General features: G+C 41.5%; 1 long non-coding RNA gene across 2 annotated transcripts in view; it reads left to right on the forward strand.

The window, feature by feature from the left end:
• Window positions 1-26,844, forward strand: part of LOC102482023 (uncharacterized) — a 53,405-nt gene extending 26,561 nt beyond the window's left edge. The window contains exons 5-6 of one of the 2 annotated variants that reach the window (XR_003551372.1): window positions 2,063-2,195; window positions 26,101-26,163. This is a non-coding gene — a long non-coding RNA (uncharacterized LOC102482023). Of the gene's footprint in view, window positions 1-2,062; window positions 2,196-26,100; window positions 26,164-26,691 lie in introns of those variants that run through there. The other variant, XR_001371290.1, reaches the window with a different exon arrangement.
• Window positions 26,845-27,050: the final 206 nt, after the last annotated feature.

Genomic DNA, 27,050 nt, shown 5'->3' on the forward strand with positions numbered 1-27,050 from the left:
ACTAAAGATTATCAGACATGGGGGAGGAAAATAGCTAAGTCCAATTTTTTTGTTTATTTGTTTGTTTTCAATTTTACCTGGAGGATAGGGTAGAAAACAAAAGAGAAAACTGAGACTTACTTGTGAAGGTCATAGCCCAAGGACACAAGCCCACCAAAGCTCAGACTTAAGACTGAGTCCTAATTGTAGTAGGAGTAGGGAGCACTTCCACTGCCCTCTTAATCTTATCACTGCACTGGCGGGGCTCCTGTGCAAATAATAGGGGACTGCCACTGAAAGGACTGTGCCACGTAGACATTAATTAGATGTTTGGGAAAGTCTGATCCAGGTATAGAGGCTGGCACCAGGCAGGTCAATCAGGTTATGGGGACACAAAAGATGAAGTGGTATAAGGCAGCTAGTCCAGAATGGGCCAGTGTGATGTCTGAAGTTTGGGACTGAGCCAAAACTAACGTGGTGTCTGGCATGATACAGACAACCATCATAGAACTATACACATCCGTCTAAATGGTATCTGTAGAAATGAACCCAAGGGACAGTTACACTGTGCTTGAGAACACATCATGGGAGAATTAGGTGTGGTCATGGAGGTCACAGAGGCTTTCCTGAGAAGATGTTTGAGTACACATTAAAGGCTGAGTGAATCTGAACTAAGTGAGGATGCTTTCTAGGCAGAGGGAACAGATATGCAAAGGCCCTTGGGTGGGAATACCATGGTGATTATGAACAACTGCAACCAGGTGCCCAGTGATCTTGAGTCTATAAGGGAGACTGTCACAGAGTCAAGGTAGACTTTGTTGGGAGGTTGGAAGGCACTGTTGGTTAATACAAAGTAGGCAGTGTGTGTATTACAGACATTTTCTTTAAATTTAGGCAGTTTTATAAAAATGTAGGTATCACATATGAATAATATTCAATCTGAAAAAAGAACAAAGAGAATTATGTACATAGACAGATATGTCAGTTGCATAAATCATTTATATGTTCTAACAGGAAGCGGAAATCTGGGGAGTAGAAATGCAAAGGTTTAAACAAGAAAGGTGAAAGCTCAGATTGAACAAAGAGCCATGGCCTCTGGGTAGGCAGTTCTATCACTGACCAGAGGATTCTCTAGCCTGTTTTCCTGATGATAAGTCAGTTTTCTTATATCCAAAATGGGAACATTTCCTGATCTTGCCAGCATTTGGGTGTGGCAAAAACTGCCCAAGTTAACATGTGGAAAGCAGGTCTGTGGGAAGATGGTATAAACCAGGGAAAAGCTGTCAAGTCACTCTTCCATGATTCCTGTTCATTGAACACATGCCTGGGTATTCTTGTGTACCAGGTCCAGGACCGCAGTGACTGGTAAGGCATGCATGGTGCCTGCACTCAGAGAGTGCCTCTGTCCATCTGCCAATGTCATTAATTGGCAACAATAGTGCTGTTTAATCAGGTACTGAGACTAAAAGATACAGCAGAGTTTTTCTTTCAGGAATCTCAGAGTTCACATCAAAAGAAATGTAATGAACTGTGGAAGGTTTTATGAAGTAGGAAGAAAGGAGATGGATGGGAATACCAATTAAATTAACGAGGATGTGTATAGGGGATTGTGATTAGGAGGCCTTCCCAGAAAAGCTGAGTTGTATATATTTTCCTTTTTTCCTTCCTTCCTTCCTTCCTTCCTTCCTTCCTTCCTTCCTTCCTTCCTTCCTTTCTTCTGAGAGATGAGAGAGAGAAAGAGAGAGAGAGAGAGAGAGAGAGAGAGACATCCCCAATAGAGGTTATAATGTTGCAATCCACCCCTAGCTTCAGCCAGCCCTGGATCATGGGCGTATGTATACCTGGTGTGTTTAGGGAGGTCTCCAGATATGAACCCAGAACCTTCCCATGTGGGTCAGCCTTGTGGTATTGTGTTACTGCACCATCATCCAGCTCCCAAGAAGAGCTAACTCATGAAATGAGGGGGGGGAGAGTAACTATAAAATGGTGTAATTAATAAGTATTAGTATAAGATATTTTATGTACTGGCATTTTTTGTAATAACCTCATGTATGTTCTCCTCAAAACCTTGGTTTCTTCACAGCTGTAAATAGAAAATAACAGGATTTATGGGAAAATGGAAGTGGGCAGATTCTTAAAATCAATGGCATTTTGCAACCAGAGACAGACAAAAGCAATAATAATCCAATAAAATTCTGGCCTGGCGAAACCCGCATGTGAGTCTTTCAACCTGATCCTGATCTTTTGCATCCTAAAATCTGTATATGGTTCTTTTATATTCTTTTAAAAAAATGGTTAGGGAGTGCATGCACTCAACAGAGAGACAGAAAGAAAGAGGGAGAGGAAGACAGCGTCCCACAATGGGGCGTGGTCACACCATAATCCTCTTCCATTTCTCCATCCTATTGGGAGTATGGGCACACATACACATGCACGTAGTGTGATTTTTCAAGCTGTAGGGGCTGGGATTCAAATCATGCTATTGGTCATGTGAGATCCAGTTTCCTTAACCACCAGGCCATGGTGTCAGCCCACATAGTTCATTTCTCATAGTGACCAGTTTTATCAACATTAAAAGTTAAATGAATAAACCAGGCTGAAGTTTCCTTCATAATTTTTTTTCTTAACATGGAGCAAATGTCTTTGCAGCTTTATCTGCATTTGAAGTTTCTCCAAATAGGCTTAAAATAAGTGTGGTAATTTATGAAGTCACTAAACCAACCACACTTGCACTAAAGATATTTCTATGCAATTTTAAGCTTTTGTCTTAAAGTCTTCATTTATTCCTTTTCTTATTTTTTTTTCCAATTTCCTAGAAGGTGCATGTGCTCACTAGAGAGAGAGAGAGGAAAAATGCATCCTTCAATTGGGCATGGTCATGCCACAATCCCTTTTTCTTTTCCTCTTCCTCCTGTTAGGATTTTGGGCATGCACATCCATGTGCCTGATTTTTTTTTTTTTTTGAGGTTTTTGCTATAGGGTGCATGCGTTTGCCAGAAAGACAGAGACAGAGAGACAGAAAGCGAGAAATCACCCCCCCTCCCCAGGGGGGATGGCCACGCCACAATCCCTTCTCCTCCATTCTCCTCTTGGGATCTTGGGCACGCATGCACATGCGCCTGACATGAGTTTAAGCCACCAGGTCTGGGACTCGAACCACGATAGAGGGAGTCCAGCAAAATAGCCATTATGCTAACTGCTGGTCTCCCTGATGTGTTTTTCAGGCTTCCAGGGCCAGATTTGAATTGCACAGTCAGCCATGTGGGGATCCAGCTCCCTTAACCATTGGGTCATGGAATCATGAGTTTATAAACTTCTATCTTTCCTAGCAATGCAAAAACAGACTAAGACAAGCACTAATCCCAAATGTAGCTGTATTAAGAAACAGGGCCTTTTGGGGAGCAATTAAGGTTGAGTGAGGTCATTAGAATAGGGCTCTGATCTGATAGGATTCATGCCTAAATATGGAGCGACACCAAAGAGCTCTCTGTCTCTCCACTATGTGGGGACACAGTGAGAAGTTGGCAGTCTGCAAGCCAGAAAGAGGGTCCTCACTGACTAACCATGCTGTCACCCTGACCTCAGACTTTACTGGAGAAAGAAAATTATGTTTATATATAAATACATTTCTGTTTAAGCTACCCAGTCTATGATATCTTGTTATGACAGCCCAAGCTAACTAACACAGTCTTTGTACAGTCTTTCAAATATCTTCAGAAGAGCAAATCTTTGTCTTAAGAAGGCACATTTTATATTTGGAATCAGCCAAATGTTTGAAGCTGAAGATACTGAACAAAGTAGATGAGTGATCAGAATAAGAACGTTTTCCAAAATTAAAAAAAATAATAATGTAGCTATAAAATAAAAGCATTGCTTTGAACTGACTTTGGGGTAATTACCAGAGGAAATTAAGACAGCAGTATCGCAGTCATTGTGTGATCTCCTACAGAATCACTTTGAAGGACAAGAGTCATTTACAAAGTTAACTTTTCCTCTTAGTTATAAAAGAAGAGAGACATATGAATATTTTAGAACATAATGTAGAAAATCACACAATTTTACAAAATGATAAAACAGTCAAAAAATAGAAATTTGCTATCATATCATCTCCAGAATGACCACTGCACACATTGTATAGGTTTCATTCCAGAAACCCTAATCCCTAGATATCTACCCTGAACATATTCTAGCTCTTATATTTGGGGTCACATTGAATATGATGCTATGTATCTCTCTTGTTTTCATTTAACGTTATGCTATGAGAATTTTATAAGTAATTCAATAGACTTGGAAAAGCATGATTAAAAACATGATTGTATATGTTTCCATTCTATTAATAAAGCAATCATCTTTTAAAATAATCTATTCTAAGATATTAAAAACTTCCATAGTATTAAATTTTACAAACAAAATTTAAAATGATATGGTGTTCCATGGACTTGTCTAAATGGAGTTGATAATTAAATGAATTTTTGAATCTCACAGTTCCAAAAGCTAAGTAGGTCAATTCACTCACAAAAATTTTTTTTTAAAGAAATAAGAATATAGTAGGGATTGGTCCAAGAGTTTTAAATTATTCACCAGATAGGCCATCTTTTAGGGGAGAATTACATCACCATAGTAAACCTTTAATCCTATAATTGTCCCCAATTTTCCCCATAGGCCATAAATTTAATCAGAGTTGTTCAAAGTCTTGAATCAATGTTTCCAACTTTCTGTAGTAAACCACTTAATATAAAACACATAGTGCTCTGAAGCCTAACTATGAAACTTTTTCTTTCTTTCTTTTTTTTTTTTTTTGATGAGTTAATCATAAAGCTTTCTTAGTTCTACATTTCAACAAAAGAAGGACAAATGAAACAACCCCTGGAATTTTTTTAAAGAAATATTTATTAAATTTTATTTATTATTATTTTTTAATCTGGCTAGAGAGAGAGAGGGAAAGTGAGAAAGCAGCCAGCAGGTCTGGGACTCAAATCCTCATCAGCCATATGGGAGTCCAGCACCTCAACTACCACACCACCTGCTGGCCCCACTCTAGAATTTTCTAACACAGCAGAGTCTTGGTTACTATTAAGGGAGCAACCACAGAACGTGGGCCACAGTTCACAAGCAGTGGTAATAAACAGAAAGAAAATAAACCAACCAAAATACTGTTTTATTATACACATATATCCTTACTCTGCATTAATAAAACTCTTCATAAAAGCTTTATTTCTGTTTTTATTTTTATATTTTTTATTTATCCTATGCAATTTCATGCTTCTACACTTTGGCAGATCTATAAGGGTAGCATTTTTAAAAAGTGTGGGGGTTGGAAGAGACCACTTCCTATTCTTGGTCCAGCTTCCGTGTCTGGGTGGGCCTGGGAACCCCAGGCATGAGAGGCCTATCTTGGGCCTGGTTTGTTCTTAGAACATCCAGAGAAGGATGTTGGACTGCCATCCTCATCCATGCCCTTGTTATATATCCCACCAGCTTAACAGACACTTGAGTCAGGAAGTGAGGCCACTGCAGGCTCCACACTTCACTTCCTGCCCCAGTTCTTTGAGAAGTCAGTCATATGTTCTTATTGGCTGCATAAGAATCTTCCTAAAGGATTGATACCACATACTCTATAGAACAGAAACCAGACTGCTAGGACACCATCCCCTAATTTCTCTCAGTTCTACCCTCTTCTTATCCTTAGCTCAAGGGCTATCATTTCCCTGGACAGCTTAAATGGTCTCCTAATTGCTTTCTGACTCTAGTTTTGACCATAGCTATCAGATCTGTCTTTCGAAAACTTTAAATATTTATTTCTTTACCATTTTCAGGATTAAAATTAAATTTCTTAGCATAATATTCAAGGCTCTTCAAAGTCTGCCCCACACCCACTGGACACCATACTTCAGCAATATTGAGAGATTGAATTAACTGAATGCATCTTGTTTAAGATTTTACAAGTATGGCTTTGAGTAAGTTACTTAGCTCTTCTGTGCTTTGGTTCATTTAGACACAGATATTAAAATAGAATCTGCCTCATAGTATTGTTATGAGGATTAAATGAGATAATATGCAGAAAAGTCTGAGAGTACAGGCTGGCACATAGTAAAATTCTCAACATACTTTATTATTGTTAGTCCCTCGTCCTGGAATTTTTTTACCTTCCACTTTGACCAGTCAGATTCCGACAATACCCATTCAGATGCAGATTATGTCCTCCTGTATTCAGTGTTTACTGGCCTACACTAAGTGGAGATGATTGGTTCTGTTGTCTCCCGCCCCATTAAGAACTTACCACTTACATCAGTTATATCCATTACGATTATGGGTATGTTTGTCTTTGTCACAAGACATAAGTCCGTGAGGGCAGGGGCCATATCAGTCACCTCTGGACTTTTCATTAGCACAGACCTTGGAACACAGTGTCTCCTCACTGGCTTTAACTAATTGGGTTAGCATTAGGGTTCCACAGCTGAACTGCTCAGTACCTTCCCTCCTGGAACCATATGTGCGAGTGGACGTTGGGGGTCCCACAGTTCCACCTTGTAGGCAGCTGAATTTTCTGAGCGTCTGGCCACAGGAATACATTGCAAATACCTGCAGCTGACATATCCGTCCCCAGAAAGCACCTGTCAGCGAATTTCATGTGCTGGATTCAGCATAAGAGCCACACTGCAGAATGCAAGGAAAGGCAGATTCTGAGCCGGCACCTTTCACCTGACAGATGCCATATTTACTGCCTCCAGCACACTCAGTGGATCTTGCAGCAGTAAGATGATTCTCGTTGAGCTTTGAAATGCAACTATAAGACAGATATGGCTGTTGGGGTGAGAAGGAACATTTACTTCATTTTCAAATATTGCAACTTCTTATTATTACCAAACAAATTTGTCCATGCAGCAGTACTGGCCCTTCATAAATCTCCTAAATAGCTCTTGTTTAAAATCTGAGATAATTCCAAAATGTCCATAAAGATGATTAGAATATAGTACAAGAGTACCTTGCCACAGAAAATCCTACTTAAAATGAGTTCAAAGCTGATTTTGAAAAATTGCAAGAAAAGGAAATATGTAAAATAGGAAAAATGTGCTAAAAAATGTGTGAGAGGGTTTCACTCTGTGAGAGAACTGTGATCAGATTCCTCAGCTTGGTTGAAAGGATGGTACTGGCACTGCAGAGTCTTTAAAGATGTTATTGAGCTATGAGGCTTGAGAAAAAGGTGTCAAGGAGATGGTAAAAATTATTATGTGGTTAAAAATTCGAAAATATCCAATATTAGGAATTGTTTAGAAAATTGCAGTACCTATACAATTCTATAGAGTCCTTAAAGTAATATTTATAAACATTTTCTTAATGATCTGGGAAATATTAATGAAATAATATTAAGCCAAAACATTAAAAGTAATAAAATTGTAAACACTGGATGATCTCAAGGATGCAAAATGTGCAGCAAGACATAGAATCTGTTGTATCTATCACAGTGGCTGCCTTATGTAGCGTGTAGAACTATAATGCCATCTTCCTGCTCCTGTCCTCTCTCAGTGAACTAAATTAAATAAAAATCCTTATTATTTATTTTGGTTAAATAATCTTTGATTCATATTTAGAACTGAAGAGTTGCTAATGAGCTCTTTGGCTCTTCTAGAACATTTCCTTTTGGGGGAGTGGCAGAGGCTTTAGAACAGACTGCCAGAAATAAAGTATCAGGTAGTCTAGCCCTGCTGAATAGACGTATATGTGGCATTGTAGAGAAATGCTTGTTGAACATTGGGAGGATATTTAGAAAGCTTTCATTACTTAGTTCTCATAAGGGTACCTATTCTCGCTTCATCCCTACTGCTGCTCCATCCTCCTGAATTGAGAGCCATAAATGTTGGGCCAACTATTTACAAAGAGGAGAAAGAGGGCATGCTGACTGATACTGGAGAGGAGAACTCAAAGAGGCCATGCAGAATGGTTGGGCAAGATGAGAACCAAATTGACAACAGAGAACCAGCTGAGAGGATCTTGGGAACTGACAAAATTAGAAGATGGCTCCATTGGGCCTGAGGAAAATATATATATATATATATATATATATTTAAGTGTGTGTGTGTGTGTGTGTGTGTGTGTGTGTGTGTGTGCTGATTTTGAAAAATTGCAAGAAAAGGAAATATGTAAAATAGGAAAAATGTGCTAAAAAATGTGTGAGAGGGTTTCACTCTGTGAGAGAACTGTGATCAGATTCCTCAGCTTGGTTGAAAGGATGGTACTGGCACTGCAGAGTCTTTAAAGATGTTATTGAGCTATGAGGCTTGAGAAAAAGGTGTCAAGGAGATGGTAAAAATTATTATGTGGTTAAAAATTCGAAAATATCCAATATTAGGAATTGTTTAGAAAATTGCAGTACCTATACAATTCTATAGAGTCCTTAAAGTAATATTTATAAACATTTTCTTAATGATCTGGGAAATATTAATGAAATAATATTAAGCCAAAACATTAAAAGTAATAAAATTGTAAACACTGGATGATCTCAAGGATGCAAAATGTGCAGCAAGACATAGAATCTGTTGTATCTATCACAGTGGCTGCCTTATGTAGCGTGTAGAACTATAATGCCATCTTCCTGCTCCTGTCCTCTCTCAGTGAACTAAATTAAATAAAAATCCTTATTATTTATTTTGGTTAAATAATCTTTGATTCATATTTAGAACTGAAGAGTTGCTAATGAGCTCTTTGGCTCTTCTAGAACATTTCCTTTTGGGGGAGTGGCAGAGGCTTTAGAACAGACTGCCAGAAATAAAGTATCAGGTAGTCTAGCCCTGCTGAATAGACGTATATGTGGCATTGTAGAGAAATGCTTGTTGAACATTGGGAGGATATTTAGAAAGCTTTCATTACTTAGTTCTCATAAGGGTACCTATTCTCGCTTCATCCCTACTGCTGCTCCATCCTCCTGAATTGAGAGCCATAAATGTTGGGCCAACTATTTACAAAGAGGAGAAAGAGGGCATGCTGACTGATACTGGAGAGGAGAACTCAAAGAGGCCATGCAGAATGGTTGGGCAAGATGAGAACCAAATTGACAACAGAGAACCAGCTGAGAGGATCTTGGGAACTGACAAAATTAGAAGATGGCTCCATTGGGCCTGAGGAAAATATATATATATATATATATATATATTTAAGTGTGTGTGTGTGTGTGTGTGTGTGTGTGTGTGTGTGTATTTTTTTCCTTAGAAAATGAGATAATCTTCCTTGATAGTATGAATTAGAAGGAGATAATTAGATTTGAATAGTTGATGGCAACATTATCTGTGAATCTCTATTGAGAAGGAAAATTTAGGATCAGCTTATTACCTAGTGGTTGAGGACACTGGATCCCACATGGCCAACTGAAGGTTTGGGTCCTGAAGCCAGAGGCTTTGGAGAACATGCCAGGCACATATGCGTACATGCCCTAAATCCTGAAACAAGGAGATATGGAGGAGAAGGAGTTGAAGCTGGCTAGTCCACATAGGTGCTGCTTTCTAACTTTTCCTTTATCTCACTCTAGACAGTGCATGTGCCCTCTGACAAATTAAAAAAAAGTAAATAAAAATTTAGCTATGCTATGTACATATGCTATTTATGCTCATCTCTCCTGGATTTCAAAGCCCCACATGGGGACCTTTATGTTGCTAGAGAGGGACACCAAGACAAAATAATTTTACCCTACTTGGCAGGTACCTTGCCACATTTCAGCTATACCCTGGTCTTTGACTCAGGAATACTAGACAAAAAAGATTTCTCATCCCACAGAGTATATAGCTGGCCAGAGAGCATGGCGCTAAGGCGCCTAATGGGATTGGCTAATTCAGACCCATAGTTGCAGATCCATCTAGTCTTTGAGAATTAGAGGAAGGGCAATTGCCTCATCAGATAGCTTTTGAGACCGTATTATGTTTCAGGTTCTGTTCTAAACACTGAGGTAGAGAGGTTACTAATGATGATGTTATATCTTACTGTAACTAATGACTTCAAGGAAGTGGTCTAGTAGGAAGAACACATTCTAAAGCCGAGGGGGAACAAGTCAGCATGTGCCTTAAACTGTTCACTTCAACTGCAAAGACAGTGTGCAAAAGAAAGAGTATAAACCTTCATATCAAACAGGTCAAGGTCTGTCTCTGGGTCCTGACCTCTAAAGCAATATTATACTAGTATTAGGCAAGTTATTTAGCCTCTTTGGGTCTCAGTTCCCTCAATTATGGAATGGATTTCTATGAAGAGTCAAAAACCCACTTCTCTAGGGTTGACCTTGTAGCCTACTGGTTAAAGGAATTGGATCCCTCATGGCTGCATTTTGCTCTGGAGCCTGAAAAACACACTGGATATATGCGTGTGCATATCCCAAATCCCCACAGGATGGAGAAATAGAAGTGAAGGGATGAGGCATGGCGGTGTCCCATTGAGGTGTACTTTCTTCCTCTCTGTCTCCCTTGTCTCTTTGTCTATCTCTGATGAGCACATGCACCTTCTGGCAACTAAAAAAATACTCAAACTTTTCTAGATAATGCTCATTTTTTTTTTTTTTCATATCCATTCTCATTGCTTCACACCTTCACTAACACTTGGTATAGTTAGACTTCTGGGTACTTGCCAAAAGCAAAGGTAAATCTTTGGAGAAAGATAATATCAACCAGAGCCTCAAATTCCTCTACAAGTTTTAGTATGTATTTCTTTTTTTTTGGAGAGATTTTTGCTATAGGATGTGTGCACTCGCCAGATAGAGGCAAAGAGACAGAAAGCGAGAAATCATCCCCCAAGGGAGGATGACCACACCGCAATCCCTTCTCCATTCTCCTCTCGGGATCTTGGGCATGCGTGCACACATGCCCGTTGTGAGTTTAAGCCACCGGGTCCAGGATGTGTACTGCGGTTGACTACGTGGGAGTCCAGCGACATAGCCATTATGCTAACTGCTGATCCCATAGTATGTATTTCTTAGAATGAAGCAAATAATCTGGCATTCAAGGAGACGAACATTGACAAAAAAGAAAAAAAAGAGACATAGTTGAATAGTTCTATGAGAAAGAAGGCTATTGTGATATTACGCACAGATCTTAGAACTAACTAGGCTTTCTATATTGAAGAGTTTTTAAGACAAGATTAAAGAATAGAACTAAAAATGATTTAAAAACAGCCAAATGGAAATTATAGAATTGAAAAGGACAATAACTAGAAGAGCAGTGGACTGCGGAAACTTAAAAATGTTGAATGTTTATTTTATGTTACATATAGCAATAAGTAGACTTAAAAGAAAGTTAAACGTTGTTTAACAGGTTGTTGATGTACTGAAAGAACAATTGGAAATATAATAAAAAATAATTCTTTAAAAATTTTTTAAAAATTGAAAAAAAAAGAAATAATGAACAGAGACACCCACAACAAGGAGGATATTTGATAAGTGGTTGAGACAGTGACCGACCAATCAGAATGGACACTGGCAGTAGTCAGTAACAAATAGGGCTGTCATACTGTGTCCTAGCTGAATCTCAGCCCACATACCACAGAAGGCACAGTGTACTCACTGCTGAGCACCTCTGCTAGGCAGACTCAGTTCAGCAGGTGCCCTCTGTAGGGTAGCCACCATTGACAAGGACAAGGACAAGGACCAGGACACCTGTTCCTCTTGTCCTGTTCCTGCCATGAGCCTGGGTGTAGGCATGGTTCTCTTGCCTGAAGTTACCTCCTGTAACTGAGAGATGTTCATGTACATTCAGAAATAAAGAAGATGCCAGAGAGTAAACAGCATCAGTCCTAGCCAGCTGCCTTTCATGAACCTATTGCTGCTGTCTTGCTAGCTGGCCTTCTGCGTACCCCCTGCTTATTTCCCACCTCCCAGACCTTTGGTTCTTTCCAGTCTCTAGGTCAGACATACTGTTAGAGTCCCAGAGGTCAGTTCTAACCTTGAACTTACCAATTAAATGAGCCTTTACATTCCCAGTTTTACCCAAGCCAGTTTAATTTCCATCTCCTGCAGAACACTCCTGAAAGCCATAACACCTTGGTACTTAGAGTGTTTAAACAAAAACTACGATAGTAACCACAAAATGCACATTATTTCATGAGCCCATAAAATGTAGGGCTGCAGAGCTGGGGGGAGGTCTCTGGCAAGTGATTTTTAAATGAAGCGAAAGCAACATATGTGAGACAACAGCCAGCACACACACCCAGCAGTCCCTGTCTGGGACTCCAGTAGAAGGCAGCGTCTGCAGAGGGACTGGAAGCATGCAAGCCAAATCGGGCTGCAACTCCATCCTAACTTTGCCTGGGCATAAAGACCAGCAGCCTTTCTGCCCTGGGATTTGCCAAGCATTTTCTTCCTCACTAGACAGCCGCGTTTAAGAGGAAAAGGCATGACAAAACATCTCTAGTTTTTGTTGTCAGCTAAAATGAATGGAAAGCAGACACTTCTGACGCTGAGTGCACCCGACTGACGCACTGGTTGCCATGGTGCCTGAGCGCACTCTGCCATTGCTGAAATCTCTGCACCTGTACCTGCAAAATATCACTGAGGGGAGCTTATTTTCGTGATTAAAGTAGTTAGTCATGCATTAACAGTGCAGGAGAGCATTCTGCTGACCTGGAATATGACATCTCCATAGGTCAAAGAGGAACACTTTATAGATGCACTTTAGCAAGTAGTTCAATGTCATTTGAAAGTATTTACTGAGAAGTAGTGGTGCATGAGATCTCCAAGGGAGCTGAGAGGCGTGATGATCTTGCTCTGCGGGCAGAGGGCAGACGACAGCAGCTGAAGGGCTGGTGTGGACATAGAGTGAGTCATAAAGACCACTTGGCTTTGCTGGTATTTGAAAACTGCTGGTGAGCATTTCAGTGTTCCTGTTAGTGTGGCGTGGAAAGCCAGGAGGGTGAGGATGGTGATCAGAGAGTGCCTCTGGGTTGCTTCCTTCCCATCCTCAATATGGTTGCCCCTGTCCAGGTCCTTATTGCTGCTTTTCCTTGGACTATTGCACTTAGCGCCTGACTCTTGCTTAGAATCATATACTCTTCCAACCTATCCTCCATCCAGAAGGAGGTGTTCATTCTATGGCTTGATTGTGATACCGCCCTGCTCAGTAACCTCCAGTGGCTCTCTTCTGTCCTTCTCCATGATTTCTTTCTTTCTTTCTTTTTCTTTTTTTTGGAGAGATTTTTGCTATAGGGTGTGTGCGCTCACCAGAAAGACAAAGAGAGACAGAGAGACAGAAAGCAAGAAATCAGCCCCCAGGGGTATGGCCATGCCGCAATCCCTTCTCCTCCATTCTCCTCTCAGGATCTTGGGTACACAAGCACACGCGCCTGGAGTGAGTTTAAGCCACCAGTCCGGGACTCGAACCGTGGTCGACTACATGGGAGTCCAGTGACATAGCCATTATGCCATCTACTGGTCCCCCTCCTCCATGACTGTACTTGACTTCCCTGTTCAGATTTTTTTCTTATATATCAACTTCATAGCCTTAAGTTTAGCCAGATGACACTAAGCACTTGCTCACAATATCCTCTCTATATCTTTTTTAAAAAAATATTTATTTTTTTATTTATTATTTTTTCACATGAGTTTTGCCAGAGAAAGATGAGAGAGAGTGAGAGAGAGAGAGAGAGAAAGAGAGAGAGAAGAGAAAGCAAGCCACCAGTTCTGGGACTCAAACTGCGGTTGGCCCTGTGGAAATTCCAGCACCTTAACCACCATACCACCTGCTGGATCCATCCTCTCTATAACTTTTAAAGCTGGAATTCTCCAAAATGGAAATCAATGAAAACTTTCTTCATGGATACTTCTATCGTCTCCTGAACAAACATCATGTCTCCTCTTCCCTATTCCCCTTTTTGGTGGCACTTGCCAATGATCTTGAATTGAAATTATTTCCTAATATTTTATGAGCATCTCGAGGGCAAGACCATGCTTATTTGTTTTTGTGTCATAAATATATTCTAGTGTAGTTCATTATTTTGGGTGCTCAGTTGGTGTTTGTGATGAATGAATAAATGAGTAAGTGGATGAACACACATTCTGGAATAAATGTAGGTAGAATTTACAATAGGATATTGCAAATTTATTAGGTGTGGAGCTATCATGGTATCAGATAAGCCAGAGGATGCATTTAGACAACACTTTTCCATTGGAGATACCTAACAATCTTTTTGGTCCCTTTCAAAGTTTTCTTATTTTTTTTTCTTATGTTTTTTATTGAAGGAGATTCTTTGCTCTTGCAAATAATTTTTTGCTATTGCAAATTGGAAGTATTGATGATGTCCTGGTGGCCAACAGGGTACCTCCTCCCCTCTATTCGATTTTTTTATTCTTGAATACTTTTCATTTCTTTACCATATTTATTAAGATAGAAGATAATAGGAACCAGACTGTGACTTGGTGATTAAGGTAGCGGGATCTCACATGGCCAAGTGTGCAGTTCAAGTTCTGAACCCCATGGTTTAAAAAACATACCAGGCATATGTGTATGTGCCCAAAATCCCAACAGGAGGGAACAAGTACACTCATCCTCTGGCAAATTGAGACAGACAGAGAGAGAGAGAGAGAGAGAGAGAGAGAGAGAGGAAGAAGAATGATGATGATTATGATGGACCAAGCACTATTCAAAGTTCATACCTAATTAATTTTCATAACAACCCTGTGAAGAAGGTACTAATATTCTCTCCATTTAAGAAGAGAACATTGAGACACAGAATGATAAAATAACTTCCCCAAAGTCACATAGCCAGTAAGGAATGGAGCTGAAATTTAAACAGAATATTTGATTCCAGAGTCCGTATCTCTTTGTGCACTGTTTTTGATAAGACCATCCATAGACCTAAAGGAGAGAATAGGAGCTATTTAAATTTTAAGATTCAAGTTTTGGCCTGGGACCAGCAGTTAGTGTAATGGCTATGTCACTGGACTCTTATGTTGTTGACTGTGGTTCCAGTCCCAGACCCAGTGGCTTAAACTCATGCCAGGCACATGTGCGTGTGTGCCCAAGATCCCAAGAGGAGAATGGAGGAGAAGGGATTGCGGCGTGGCCCATCCCCCCTGGGGGGTGATTTCTCTTTCTGCCTCTCTCTCTCTGTCTGTCTTCCTGGTGAGCGCACACGCCCTATAGCAAAAACCTCTCCATAAAAAAAAAAAAAAAAAAAAAAAAAAAAAAAAAAAAAAAAAAAAGATTCAAGTTTTAGCTTTATTTTTTTTCCCCACCTTTTTCATAGGGTACACACACTTGCCAGTCAGAGACAGAGAGAGAGAGAGAGCGAGATAGAGAAAGCACCCTCATTGGGCATGGTCAGGTCACTATCCTTCTCCATTTCTCCCTCCTTTTGGGATTTTGAACACATAAACACCTAGCATGTTTCTTAAGCTGCTGGGTTAGGACCCAGCTTAACCATATGGGATCCAATTGCCTTAACCACCATGCCATGGCCTTAGGTCATTTCTTACATAAGTTTTGTATACTCTCCAATTCTAATGCGTAATATTTAATTATTTGGGGAACACCAGAAAAATAACTTTGTTTTAAGCCTCCTTGGAGGAAGGCTTTCCCTAAACTAAATTTGTTTAACATGAGAACCTTAAATTGCAGAATCTCCACTATGGCATCTTTGGGATTTTTCCAGGTTCCTCTCTACCCTTGCAGTATAGGCTTACATACTGGATTTAGCACAAAATGAGGATGCAAGCAAATTACTGTTACAACATTAAATGAGCTTAGCTCTTAATTTATTCATCCATTTGTTCATCCAACACATTTTGAACATTTACTGTGTGACCACTCCAGTTAGAGCTGTGAATGCTGTGTTTATTTGCACTAAAACCATAGGACTTTAACGATAGTCTTAACTACTCCCAATATCCTTTTCAGTTTATGACAGCAGGCACTTTGACTGTAATTTGATGAGGATTCAGGGAAGAAAGGACCTTGACATGGCTCTAGGTGACATTTAGAGAGTGTCTGGGAGCATCATGACTCAGCAGTGAAGGGCTCTGGGCAGAAAAGGAAACTGGATAGGATCTACCCCAGTGGTGTCTTCATCCCCACAGCATATTTGGAGCCTGAGCATTTTCATTTTCTGTTCTGGCTTCCATGGCTTTCACAGTGATCTGAAAAGTTTGGAGGAGACTCAGGGCACAGAGCCACAGAAGTTAATCTAAACCTGGAAATATTAAGGTGTAAGAAAGCAAACTAATAGGACTAAGATGATTTATGAATAGAAAGACATTTTGTGGCTGTCTTAACAAATCTATAAAAAGTAATTGTAAGGAAAGATGGTGACCAACCTTTTAAGTGTTTATTGTGTCAGTGAAGAATAGGTAGATATAAATAATTTCCCGGTAGTAAGTGTTGTTAAATATCAGAATTTATCAGTGAAAAAACTTAGTGAATCTGTTCTGATGGTCTTTAGAAAAGCAGATTGAATGTCTACAATACTATATGTGTATTTTGATAAAGGTCAGAGAACTAATAAAAATGATTTCTTAAATTTCTAGGTAGGTAACCAGTTCTGTAGCTCTCCCCTGGAATATATTCTTGAGATTATAATTTGCTCCAGGGAGATGCAGACCTAACACAAATGTGAAAAGGCATTATCAGTTAAGCTTGTCTTTGATTTTTCTGCAAGTGCCATCTTCACAATTCATCTGAAGATATACTTCTAATATCTACTTAAGATCCATGTGGTATGAAGGCAATGGGGAAGGTCTTGGTTCAAAGAATGATAGGTTTTCAATTGGGTCATTCTCTTTTCCACTATTTTTATCTTATTTGCCTCAATTTCTTGCTTATAAAAATGGAAGTGTGTGTGTGTGTGTGTGTGTGTGTGTGTGTGTGTGTGTGTGTGAACCTGTAGGAAGGGAGCTTCACAGCTGAGAGAACTTGCCTATAATGTCTACCAATTCCAAAGAATACCCAAAGGTCCATCAGAAAAAGACACGAATTCACTTACTAGGAAAGATCTGTAGATGTCAGGTGAAGAATGGTCCATGCTGTCACAAACATAGACTCATATTATATATATTACAGATTAAAGAGTATATACTTTACCCCAAGGATCCACACAGACTCGCTGTGTAGAGCAGGGATCTAGTTTCTACATACATAGTTTGAAGATGACAATGATCAGATTATCTATTAGCAGAGTTGCCAGAGCTTGTACATTAATTTAGTGCCCCTGATCTGGGGATGTTGATGTGGGAGAGAGGAGTACATGCCTCTGGAATGGTTATGGCCATGAGCCAATTCCATGAGGTAAGGGGATGGTCATGAGATGTTCATGAAGCTTGGCTATACCAGCAGGTGGGTCTCTTGGAGATAGGGGCAAAGCAGAGGGAGGGAGGAAAGGTCAATGTATGAAGCCGACCCTTACTCCACTATAACACCAACTCTACACCCCGTCACAGTCTTCACAATTCATTAGTCTTCTGCCAGTTCCCTGGAGTAAGTGTGTGAATCAAACACTATAACCACAGTCCACAAATATAATAGAGGGTACAAGCTCCAAATAACAGCAAGGGAATTACATCAGTAATACCAATAAAGAATTTTTCTTTCCAGAGGAGCTAAAGGAATCAAATGAAGCAGAAAATGGATCTTCCACCATTTTAGAGATATGAGAGATTTCTGTATTGAAAGCCTTAAGGGCAGTGGACATGCCATGTTGATTGTCGGGAATGTAGACACAGCAGTCAATATGTAAAATAGCACAAGCACCACCTTGCACAGCAGCAAGCATGAAAGCCATTGTATTCTGCAGCACTACTTTACACATCTGTGTAACTTCATCATTTAATAGAGAGACGGAGTATCTAGTATGCCTGAGAACATTAGCAGTATGATTAGCAGAGCCTCTACAGACTTTTCTACATAAATATAACCAGCTTGTGGGGAGAAAATTGACAAAGGGTAGGGCCACCAGGGGGTGGATATAACCCACTGCCTGGCAGAAATCATATCCCAGTTAGAAGGCTTGGGAAGGGTGTCTAATAACCTCCTAGGTACACATGGCCAACCCCAGGTATATATACCAGTCTAGTTATATGGTGAGTAGGGCCATTCATGGGTACTACAGGCCCATGGAATTTCCCACAGTACTACGTGTGCCCCAGCAGTTAGACTGGGGTTCTACCACTCACAGCAAGAGTCATGTTCAGAGGCTGGCAGGTGGAATGGTGATTAAGTCACTGGATTCCCACATGGCTGACCGCAGTCCAAGTCCCAGCAGCTTGCTTTCTCACTTTCCCTCTCTCTCTCCCTCTTTCTCTCTGGTCAAATTAAAAATAATAATTGAAATAAAATAAAATAATTATTAAAAATAAGAGTCATGTTCACCTCGAGGTGTCTCAATGTGAGTACCACTTAGGCAATCATAACGATAAATGGCATGTTCTCTAATTTGTAATTGAACAGCTGTTAACCACTCTAGACCATCCCATATTGCATATCCTAACACAGACTGGTTAACAAGTTTTTTTGTTTCAGCCTCACTGGTTTACCACAAGTGTCCCCAGTAGCTTTCCAGTTATGCAGGAAGACCCATTCAGAGTGGTTGGTAAGGCACGTCCTCTAGGGCATTTCAGAGGTGGCTGAAAATGGGAACTCAGAGCACACCTAGCAGGCAGACTTGCTGTGCACTTGAGCAAGTGTGCAGGCCCATTGCAGAAACGTATTTCCTGCATCTAGGCTTAAGGATAAGAATAACAATATTTTAATGGCACAAGCAGAGGTAAGTCTATTATTAGGCAATATACTAGCAACATTCCTAACCTGAGACAATAAAGTAACATTCTGGGAAGACCTCTCTGGCTTAGTATACCATGCCAGATCTGGCCCAGGGGCACTTCAATCCATTACGTGGAAAGCAAGGAGTCCTAAACTGCCACATAGTAATTATTAGTGTGTCCTTAATAATAGTATCTGGGCCAGTGTTGTGGCATTTTATAATATTGGACCATTTACCCATACTCTGAGGGCAAATGTCAAGGTTGTGATTTAGTCTTTCTCTCCCCCCAGGGGCCAAGAGGGAGCACCAATGGGGTTTCAACTGAATGTCCCAGGGTCAGTGGAAGTCATTATCCCCTGTCGGATATCCTGAGGGGCTGAACAGCAGCAAATTGTTCTCCCTCCCTGCCTCCCTCCCCAGCTTGGTCACAGTGTGTTTTCCTGTGTGTGAATCTGCAGGTATATGGGAGTGGCCCAGGGCTGGGAGAGCATATGGCTGAGGTCCCTCATTCAGGACACACAAGGTTTCATGTGGGTGGGTGGTCCTTCCCTGGAGAGAGTGCTGCTCTGTCTTCAGAGCTTCCTTCAGCATTCCATTGTAGCATTCTATGAAGCCAGCTCCTGTGGGATTATAAGGGAAAAGAAAGCACCAGTTTATGTGCATTTGTTCAGCCCATTGTTGACCCTGATGTCCACTCAAGTGTGTTCCTTCATCACTTGCTATGACTTCTGACTTCCCATAAGCTGCAAACGGCTGTAGCAGTCTCCATATCATAGTATGCTAAGTGGCCCACTGATACGGGAATGCTTGTAGAATGCCTGTGGTGGTGTCCACATAAGTCAAAGCAAAATGAGCCCTTTCCAAGCAGGGGAAGGGTTCTGTATAGTCTATCTGCTACTGAGTTAGGGGTTTCCTGTCCCATTTGATGTGCCCCTGTTCTGTGAGTATTCGGTGGGGTCAGCGTTCTCAGCACAATGGGCATTCACTGCAGGCTATTATAATGCACGAGCGTTTCGGGGGGAATTCCCCAGGCCTTTGTCACTTCTCATAAAGTCTATTGCCCAGAATGTTTAATTTTCTCGTGTAGCCACCCCAGGACATCTTCTGCAGGGGCTTCTCCCAGTCATTGGATGGGGGCTATTATATTGAACTCCTCATTGCTGGGACTCTGAAGAGGGGCGGTGGCTAGACACATGATAAATATTGATAGTCTTGGTCTTGCTGATCTCATGAATGTCTTCTCACTTGTCTTAGACCCACAAAGGTTTGTTCATAATGTTTCATTGTTTTTGGTGCCATTGTGGTATCCACAATGTAAGTCCCTTGAAAACTGCCCAGCAGTCTGTGCAGATTAGCTAGAGATGCTTTCTCCTTAGCAATCACAATCCCTGATGCTCTTAGCTCTGTTCAGAGTATGGCTACTCTGCCCCTCACCATCTTCCAGCCAAATGGTGTCCACAAAGGGCTGGTAGGCCAAAGCTCTCCACCAGGGGTCTACCTTTGGCAGAAGCCATCTGTGTACCAAGCATCATCTGACACTGAAGGCATCCCCTCCTTGATGGGAGAAAAGGTGAGAGCAGGAGCCTCTATTGGAGGGGCATCTATGTTTATAAATGTTGTAGGTCCCCAAAGCTGTTGCAGTTCATGGCTTAGGGGTTTGTTGGATACCTTACTGCATTGTTGCAGATAGGATTATCACTTGGTGAGAGCTGTTGACTGAGAAACTGAGCTCCTTAGCTTGTGGGACAGGTCATGCAATGGGGAGGGCTGTCCTTACTGTGACAGGCTTGTCATGTTATAGGCTCAGTATCTACTGAAGGTTGATAGACAAAAGTACCTCTTATTCACTGGGGCTGCACTGGGCCTCTGCTTCCTTGTGACCAGACTCCAATGGAGAGTTGAGCTTTTCCCTGCTGCTGCCAGAGCCCCTGGGCATACCCCTCCTGGTGATTAACATCCAATTTGCAGGGGAATGACTGATTTAAATGCCAGTGTCTGCACAATGCCCATGGCATTTTTAACTGTGCTGAATGCCTCTTGGCATTGGCCCACCCAATTCCATTGAGCTCCATTTTTGGTCAATTTATATAAAGGACAGGCTAGTTGAGCTAAATGGGGAATTAAATGTCCTCTAATAATCCAAGAAACCCCAGAGTTCCTGCAGCTACTTAGGAGAGTGGGGCAGGGAAAGCTTGGATTTTCATCAATCACAGCTGATGGCATCACCTTTGTCTTATGTGACCAAACAACCCCCAATAATTTGACAGGTAAGTCACATCCTTGCATTTTGTTTTGGTTTACAGCCCATCCTTGAGCTGATTAATGATCCACTAGTTGAGGGGCACTTTTTTTTCAAAGTCTAGAAGAGAGTCAAAGGTTAACATGTTATCAGTATAATGAAATAAAGACATCGTATTTGGCTTGCTCCATTTTTCTAAATGGGTGATCAAGCCATGGCAGAGGGTCAAACTGTGAAGATAACCCTGAGGAAGGGTATTGAAGGTCTGTTGGCATTCTCGCCAGGAAAAAATAACTGCCCTTAATAATCTACATGAATATCAACACTGAAAAATGCATGAAATTAGTTAAATCAGTCAAATGACAAGTACCTATTTGCAATCCCAAATGATCGAGGAACAGCTGCATGCAGGGAAGTCCCCTCTGTAATCTACTGGCAGTATCCAAGGACGATCTTATTTCTTCACTGGCCATACAGGGGAGTTAGAAGGGTTGGATAGTGTAAACTTTAGCCAATTCTTGTATTGTTTCCTCAATCTCCAGTTGATCCTTAGTTGATACTGTGTAACTGCCACCAACTGGTGGGAGGTGGTGAGGATAAAAGGAGGATCCTTAGCATGCCCCTGTGTAACAGCCTTCACAGCTTTTGCCCTAAGGCAGCACTCTACAATACTGGCTTGCAAACATAGCCCTGGCAATATGTCAATACTCAGTATATTCCTTTATTGGAAATACGTACAGTTTGTATGGGTGTGGAGAGAAATGCCCAATACTTAATATCAGAATTACTCTTCTCTGATTGTGTCCCCTCCATAGTCATTAACTGCAGTTAAGGGTCTCTCAAGTTTATTAGGGTTACTCATAAATAAATGTTCGGTCCCTGTAGCAACCAGTGCTAACACTGACTCTACGTTTTTTGATGGTCAGCGTATTGCAAGCTCCGCCTGTGGCCTCTGCTCCGTGGAGGCGGCTTACCTGTTCCCCTGAACTTGGCCTTCCCCCCATGCCGATGACTAAGTCCAGTGAGATGGACTTGTTTCCTCAGTTGGAGGGGCACTGGGGACAGCATATTAATTGTGGAGTTATCACACATATTTTGAAGTCAGAGGAGAGGCCCACTGTTGGCCTTGTTTAGAGTCCCTTCTAGGACTGCCATTTCAAGTCTTTTTCTTGGAGAGGGGCTGAAACTTTTTTTCTTTCAGCAACTGTTTTCACAGCCCTACTAAACCACATTAGGCTCTCTAGTTTTGTGGAATCCACTCTGGCCTTTATTAGATCTACCCACATCTGTTGGTGGGTATCCTTAGTAGGTCCCATGTCTTCATTTCCCTGCTTTTGCATCTTTCTGTCACCTTATGTCCCACCTTTGGAATCCCTTTCTTCTGTCTCGTAATCTCAGTCTCCCCTAGGTGAGCACTTATTTGTGCAGCTTGGCAAATACAATCACCTCCCCTGGGGGTAAGGACTGCAATAAGAGTGCCAGAACAGGAGGAAGGGGCTGACTGTGATACCTGCCTTTCATACCAGTAGTAAAGTTTATATCATCTGGCCTTTGAAAAGATTTGGCATAGACAGCCCTATGCATCCCCAGCTCCCAAACAAATTCCTGTAATTCCGCCATGATATTCCACTTGGGGACAAGGATGATAGATTGCCCTCATTGGGCCAAACAGGGCAGCGTGCTACTCTAAGCCAAACGTGAATGTGCTGATTTTCACCTGAGAGAAGAATTCCATTGTACTTGTATCCCACCTATACAGAAACCACCTCACCATGCTTTCATAACTCTTCTGCCTAAATATGGCTGCTAGTTCAACTGACTCAGCAGATGTATATGGTTGAGTCATGATGTACAACAAACGCTGGGGCAATGGCAAATTCCTGGGGTTGGCTCCCTCAGGTTGTATGTGCACAGGTGGTTTTTAATTTCCACATTATTACAGGTCTAGCTCGTGGAGGAATGAAACCTTCCTGGTTATCCTCTATTACCTCAATGGAACCCTCTTCCTCCAAGGAATCTGAATTCTCAGTGGGGTCCCACTTTTGGGGATTCTAATCTGCTTGTGCCACTACCACATGGATTTGTGTCAGTGGCATTTTCTGCCCTTTCACCTTTGCAAAGTAGCAAGCTGATCCCTGCAATTGTTCAGTTATTTGCTCTAGGCAGCAATTAAGCAGGTCTCTAGTCTCGGTTTGTGTGACTCCAGCATCTTACTCTGGTTGGAACTCTTCCCTCAAATGTGGTGCTTTTGCACAAGTAGCTAATCCTTGCTCAGTTGCCGAGTGCAGAGCACAAATGAGTGGCCAGCCAACTGTGGCGGCAACAGCTTTACTTTTCTTTACAATGGTTCCCCTTCTCATTGACTGCTCTTGAAAGCTCTAGCAGTCCTATAGATGTTTGGGGGCTATCCCCATACTCATGTGGTGGCCCCCAATTGTCTAAAAGACTGGCTACTGGCTAACTCATACCACATCAATGTGGGAGTCCACCTTGGTATTTCCTCCTGTGACATTCCCCTTTTCTCAATGTTCCCTGAGGTCACTGCAACAGGGTGTCCTTAGAAACCTGTCAACTACACGAATTATAAGAGGAGAATGCCAAATCTGAGAGGCTTGCCTATAATGTTTACCAGTTCCAAAGAACACACCCAGAGGTCCAGCAGGGGAAGAGGGGAAGACATGAGCTTACTTACTAGGAAGCTCTGCCGATGGCTGGTGGAGAATGATCCATGCTGCCACAAACAGCATAATATATAGGTTACAGGTTAAAGAGTACATACATCTCCTAGAAGATCCACACAGACTCCCTGTCTCCAAAGCAGAGATCTGGTTTCTACATACATTGTTTGAGGGTGACAATGATCAAGTTATCAGTTAGCAGAGTTGCCAGAGCTTGTACATTAATTTAGCACCTCCAATCTGGGGATGTCGATATGGGAGAGGGCCACATGGCTCTGGAATGGCTCCAACCATGAACTGATTCCATGAGGTGAGGGGGAGGTCACAAGATGTTCATGAAGCTCAGCTATACCAGCAGCTGGGGCTCAAGGAGATAGAGTAAGGTGCAGGGAGGGAAGGGGAGCTCAATGTATGAAGCCTACCTTCAAAAGCAAAACCTAATAATGTGTGTAAAGCACTTTATAGTTCCAGCACATTGTAATAAATAATTAAATGTTACTGCTATGGTTGTGTTCCCCCAAATCCATATGCTGAGATTTGGTTGTGAAGGCATTAAGATGAAACTTAATAACTTCAATGTGTCAAAAAATAGGGCCTTTAGGAGTGATTAAGGTAGGGGCCCCTAGGATTAACTAGTGGTAAGTTTATGAGGGGAGGGAATAAGGCCAAGAGAAAGAAAGGGTCACAGACCATGCTCCCCTGCCCTCCACCGTGTTGTGATGTAGCCACAAGACCCCCGCCAGAGGTGACGTTTGGACCTTGGACCTGCAAATTCTGAGCTGAATAGATTTCTATCCTCTTAAATTACCCAGATTCATATATCCTGATATTAGCAACAGAGCATTTACCAAGTATTAATGTTTGCTTTGCAGGATAATAATTAGAAAATATTATTACAGGGGCTGGCAGGTGGACTCCCACATGGCTGACCATGGTTTGAGTCCTGGATTTGGCAGTTTGCTTTCTCACTTTCCCTTTCTCTCTCTCACTCTGTTCCTCTCTGGTCAAGTTAAATAAATAAAAAATAAAGTTAAATAAAATAATTCTTTAAGAAAATATTATTTCAAAAGTAGCAATGCTGGGACCAGCAGATGGAGAAATGGTTACATTGCTGGACTCCCATGGAGTTTACTGTGGTTGAAATCCTGGACCCCATGGCTTAAAATTCACTCTGGAAGCATGTGCATGTGCACCCAAAATCCCGAAAGGAGATTGGAGGAGAAGGGATTGTGGTGTGACCATCCTCCCTAGGGGGCGATTTCTTGCTTTCTGTCTCTCTCTCTCTGTCTCTCACTCTCCAGTGAGTGCACATGCCCTGTAGCAAAAATCTTTTTAAAAAAAGTCACAATGCTCCATTTGTGTATGTGGTCTCACTATAATTTATATAATATGAAATAGGATCCTACTTCTTACATAGATTCAGATACACAGTTTCAGTCTAGAAGGGCTTTTATCTATAAAGATGCAATAGTGTGATGCAGCAGCACGATTCACCCCCATACACATAGACACACCGGACATGTTCCCATCAGACTTGAACATGAAGGCCTTTTGGTGGCAAGCAGTTTGATTACTAATTCATTTCATTAATTAAGGATAGGCTTACTGCCTTCACCTTCAGTCATCACTGTATTCACTGTCACTACAGCAAGGCTAGGAAAAGTCACAAAGGAATCAAAGAAGGGGACAAAGTTTAGGAGATAAATTAAAAGGGAGGGCGAAAGCAGAAATGACAATGCAAAGCCTCATCATCTCCTTCTCCACCCCTCATAATCTCCTTTATTCTTATGTCTGAAGGAGAGGTCATCAGTAGAAAAAATTAGCAAAATGCAGAGGACCACACCCCAAGCTTTACATGTCCAAGCGAGTAATGGTCCTCTTTGGAGAACCTCAATCTTTTTCTTAAGGCCTTTCATTAATTGTATGACACTCCCAACCCCTGGTCATTATGAAAGATAATCTGCTTTACTTGAAATCTACTGATTTAAATATTAATCATATTTTAAAAATGCACTCACAGCACCTCTAGTCTGGTGTTGGACCAAACAACTGGTTACTGTAGCCTAGTCAGGTTGACGCATACGATCACCCATTAGACTAGCCAACCAGGAAATGAAATGGAAGCCCCCTGGTTCTAAGGAGAGAAAATACCTCCTTTACCCTATAGGAGAAAAGAGCCTAGACAGACACTCACTGCCTTCCTTCTCTGCTCACGGTCAAGGCTGCCTACGGGGGAAGCGATGGTGGGAAAAGGGCAGGGTTTGTGCTGGTGCGATGCCTCTGTCCTGGGGCCCAATTGCTCCCAGCTTACTTAGCCTTCAGGGTACTCAGTTCATTTCATTCTCAGCTTTGGGCATCAATAGCAACTTTAGGATAAAAGAAAAAAAAACACATGCAATATCCTGGTACACATTGGGTATTATAGATGATAACAGCCTCAACGCATGGTTTATTTCCATTTTTAAAAATTTGTCTATTTCTTCCAAGAGGAGAGAGAGAAAGAACCTCTACCAGGCTTTCACGTTGTGATTCACTTCCAGCCTCAGCCAGTCGGCATCTGCACATGTATGTGTTCCTAGTGTGTGCCGGGGACCTCAGGACACAAACCTGAGACCTTCCCATGTGGGTTCAGCATCACAGAGTGTGGGGTTACCATTGTGCCACTGCAGCTGGTCCCCTATTTCTCACGTACGTCAGAAATTAATATACAAGACTCTGACACCTGGAATATGGGGAGGTTTCAGGGTTTGAAGGGCCTGATGCTTATACATCATGGGAACCCCCCCTTTAAAGAAACAAAACAATACAAAACTACAAACATACAGTGGGAGACTTCAGAGAGAAGTATGCAGGACAGACATCCAGAGTTTAGCTCCTCTGTTGTTATGAACTGAATTGTGTCCCTCCCCACTGCATTCCTATGTTAAAACTCTAACCTCCCCCATGTAATGTATTTGGAGATAGAAGGTCATTTAGGCTAAATGAGGTGATAAGGGAAGGCCTGGATCTGAGAGGGCCAGAGGCTTTAATAAAAAGGAGAGAGGAAAATCTGTCTCTCTCTCTTGGTCTTCCCCACAGCAAATTCAGAGGAAAGGCCATGTGAGGATGCCATAAGAAGGCAGCTGTCCGCAAGCCAGGGAGAGAGCCCTCACCAGACACCGAATGTTTCCTCACCTTGATCCTGGGCTTCTCAGCATCTACAAACTGAGAAATAAATTTCTGTTGCTTAAGACACCCCATCTGTGGTATTTTGTTATAGAAGCCCGCACCGACTAAGGCAATTAACCCTGATGGTAAACCTGCCTTCATTGAGATGAGAAGGGAATACTACATAAATGTACACACACGTGTGTGAAAGTATACATATACACACATGTAAGCCTGCACAAATACACACTAATAAGTGAGTACATGCTCAAGCACACATGCATGCGTGT

The sequence above is a fragment of the Tupaia chinensis genome, unplaced genomic scaffold, assembly GCF_000334495.1.
Source record: "Tupaia chinensis unplaced genomic scaffold, TupChi_1.0 Scaffold000057_1, whole genome shotgun sequence".
NCBI classification, from domain to species: domain Eukaryota; kingdom Metazoa; phylum Chordata; class Mammalia; order Scandentia; family Tupaiidae; genus Tupaia; species Tupaia belangeri.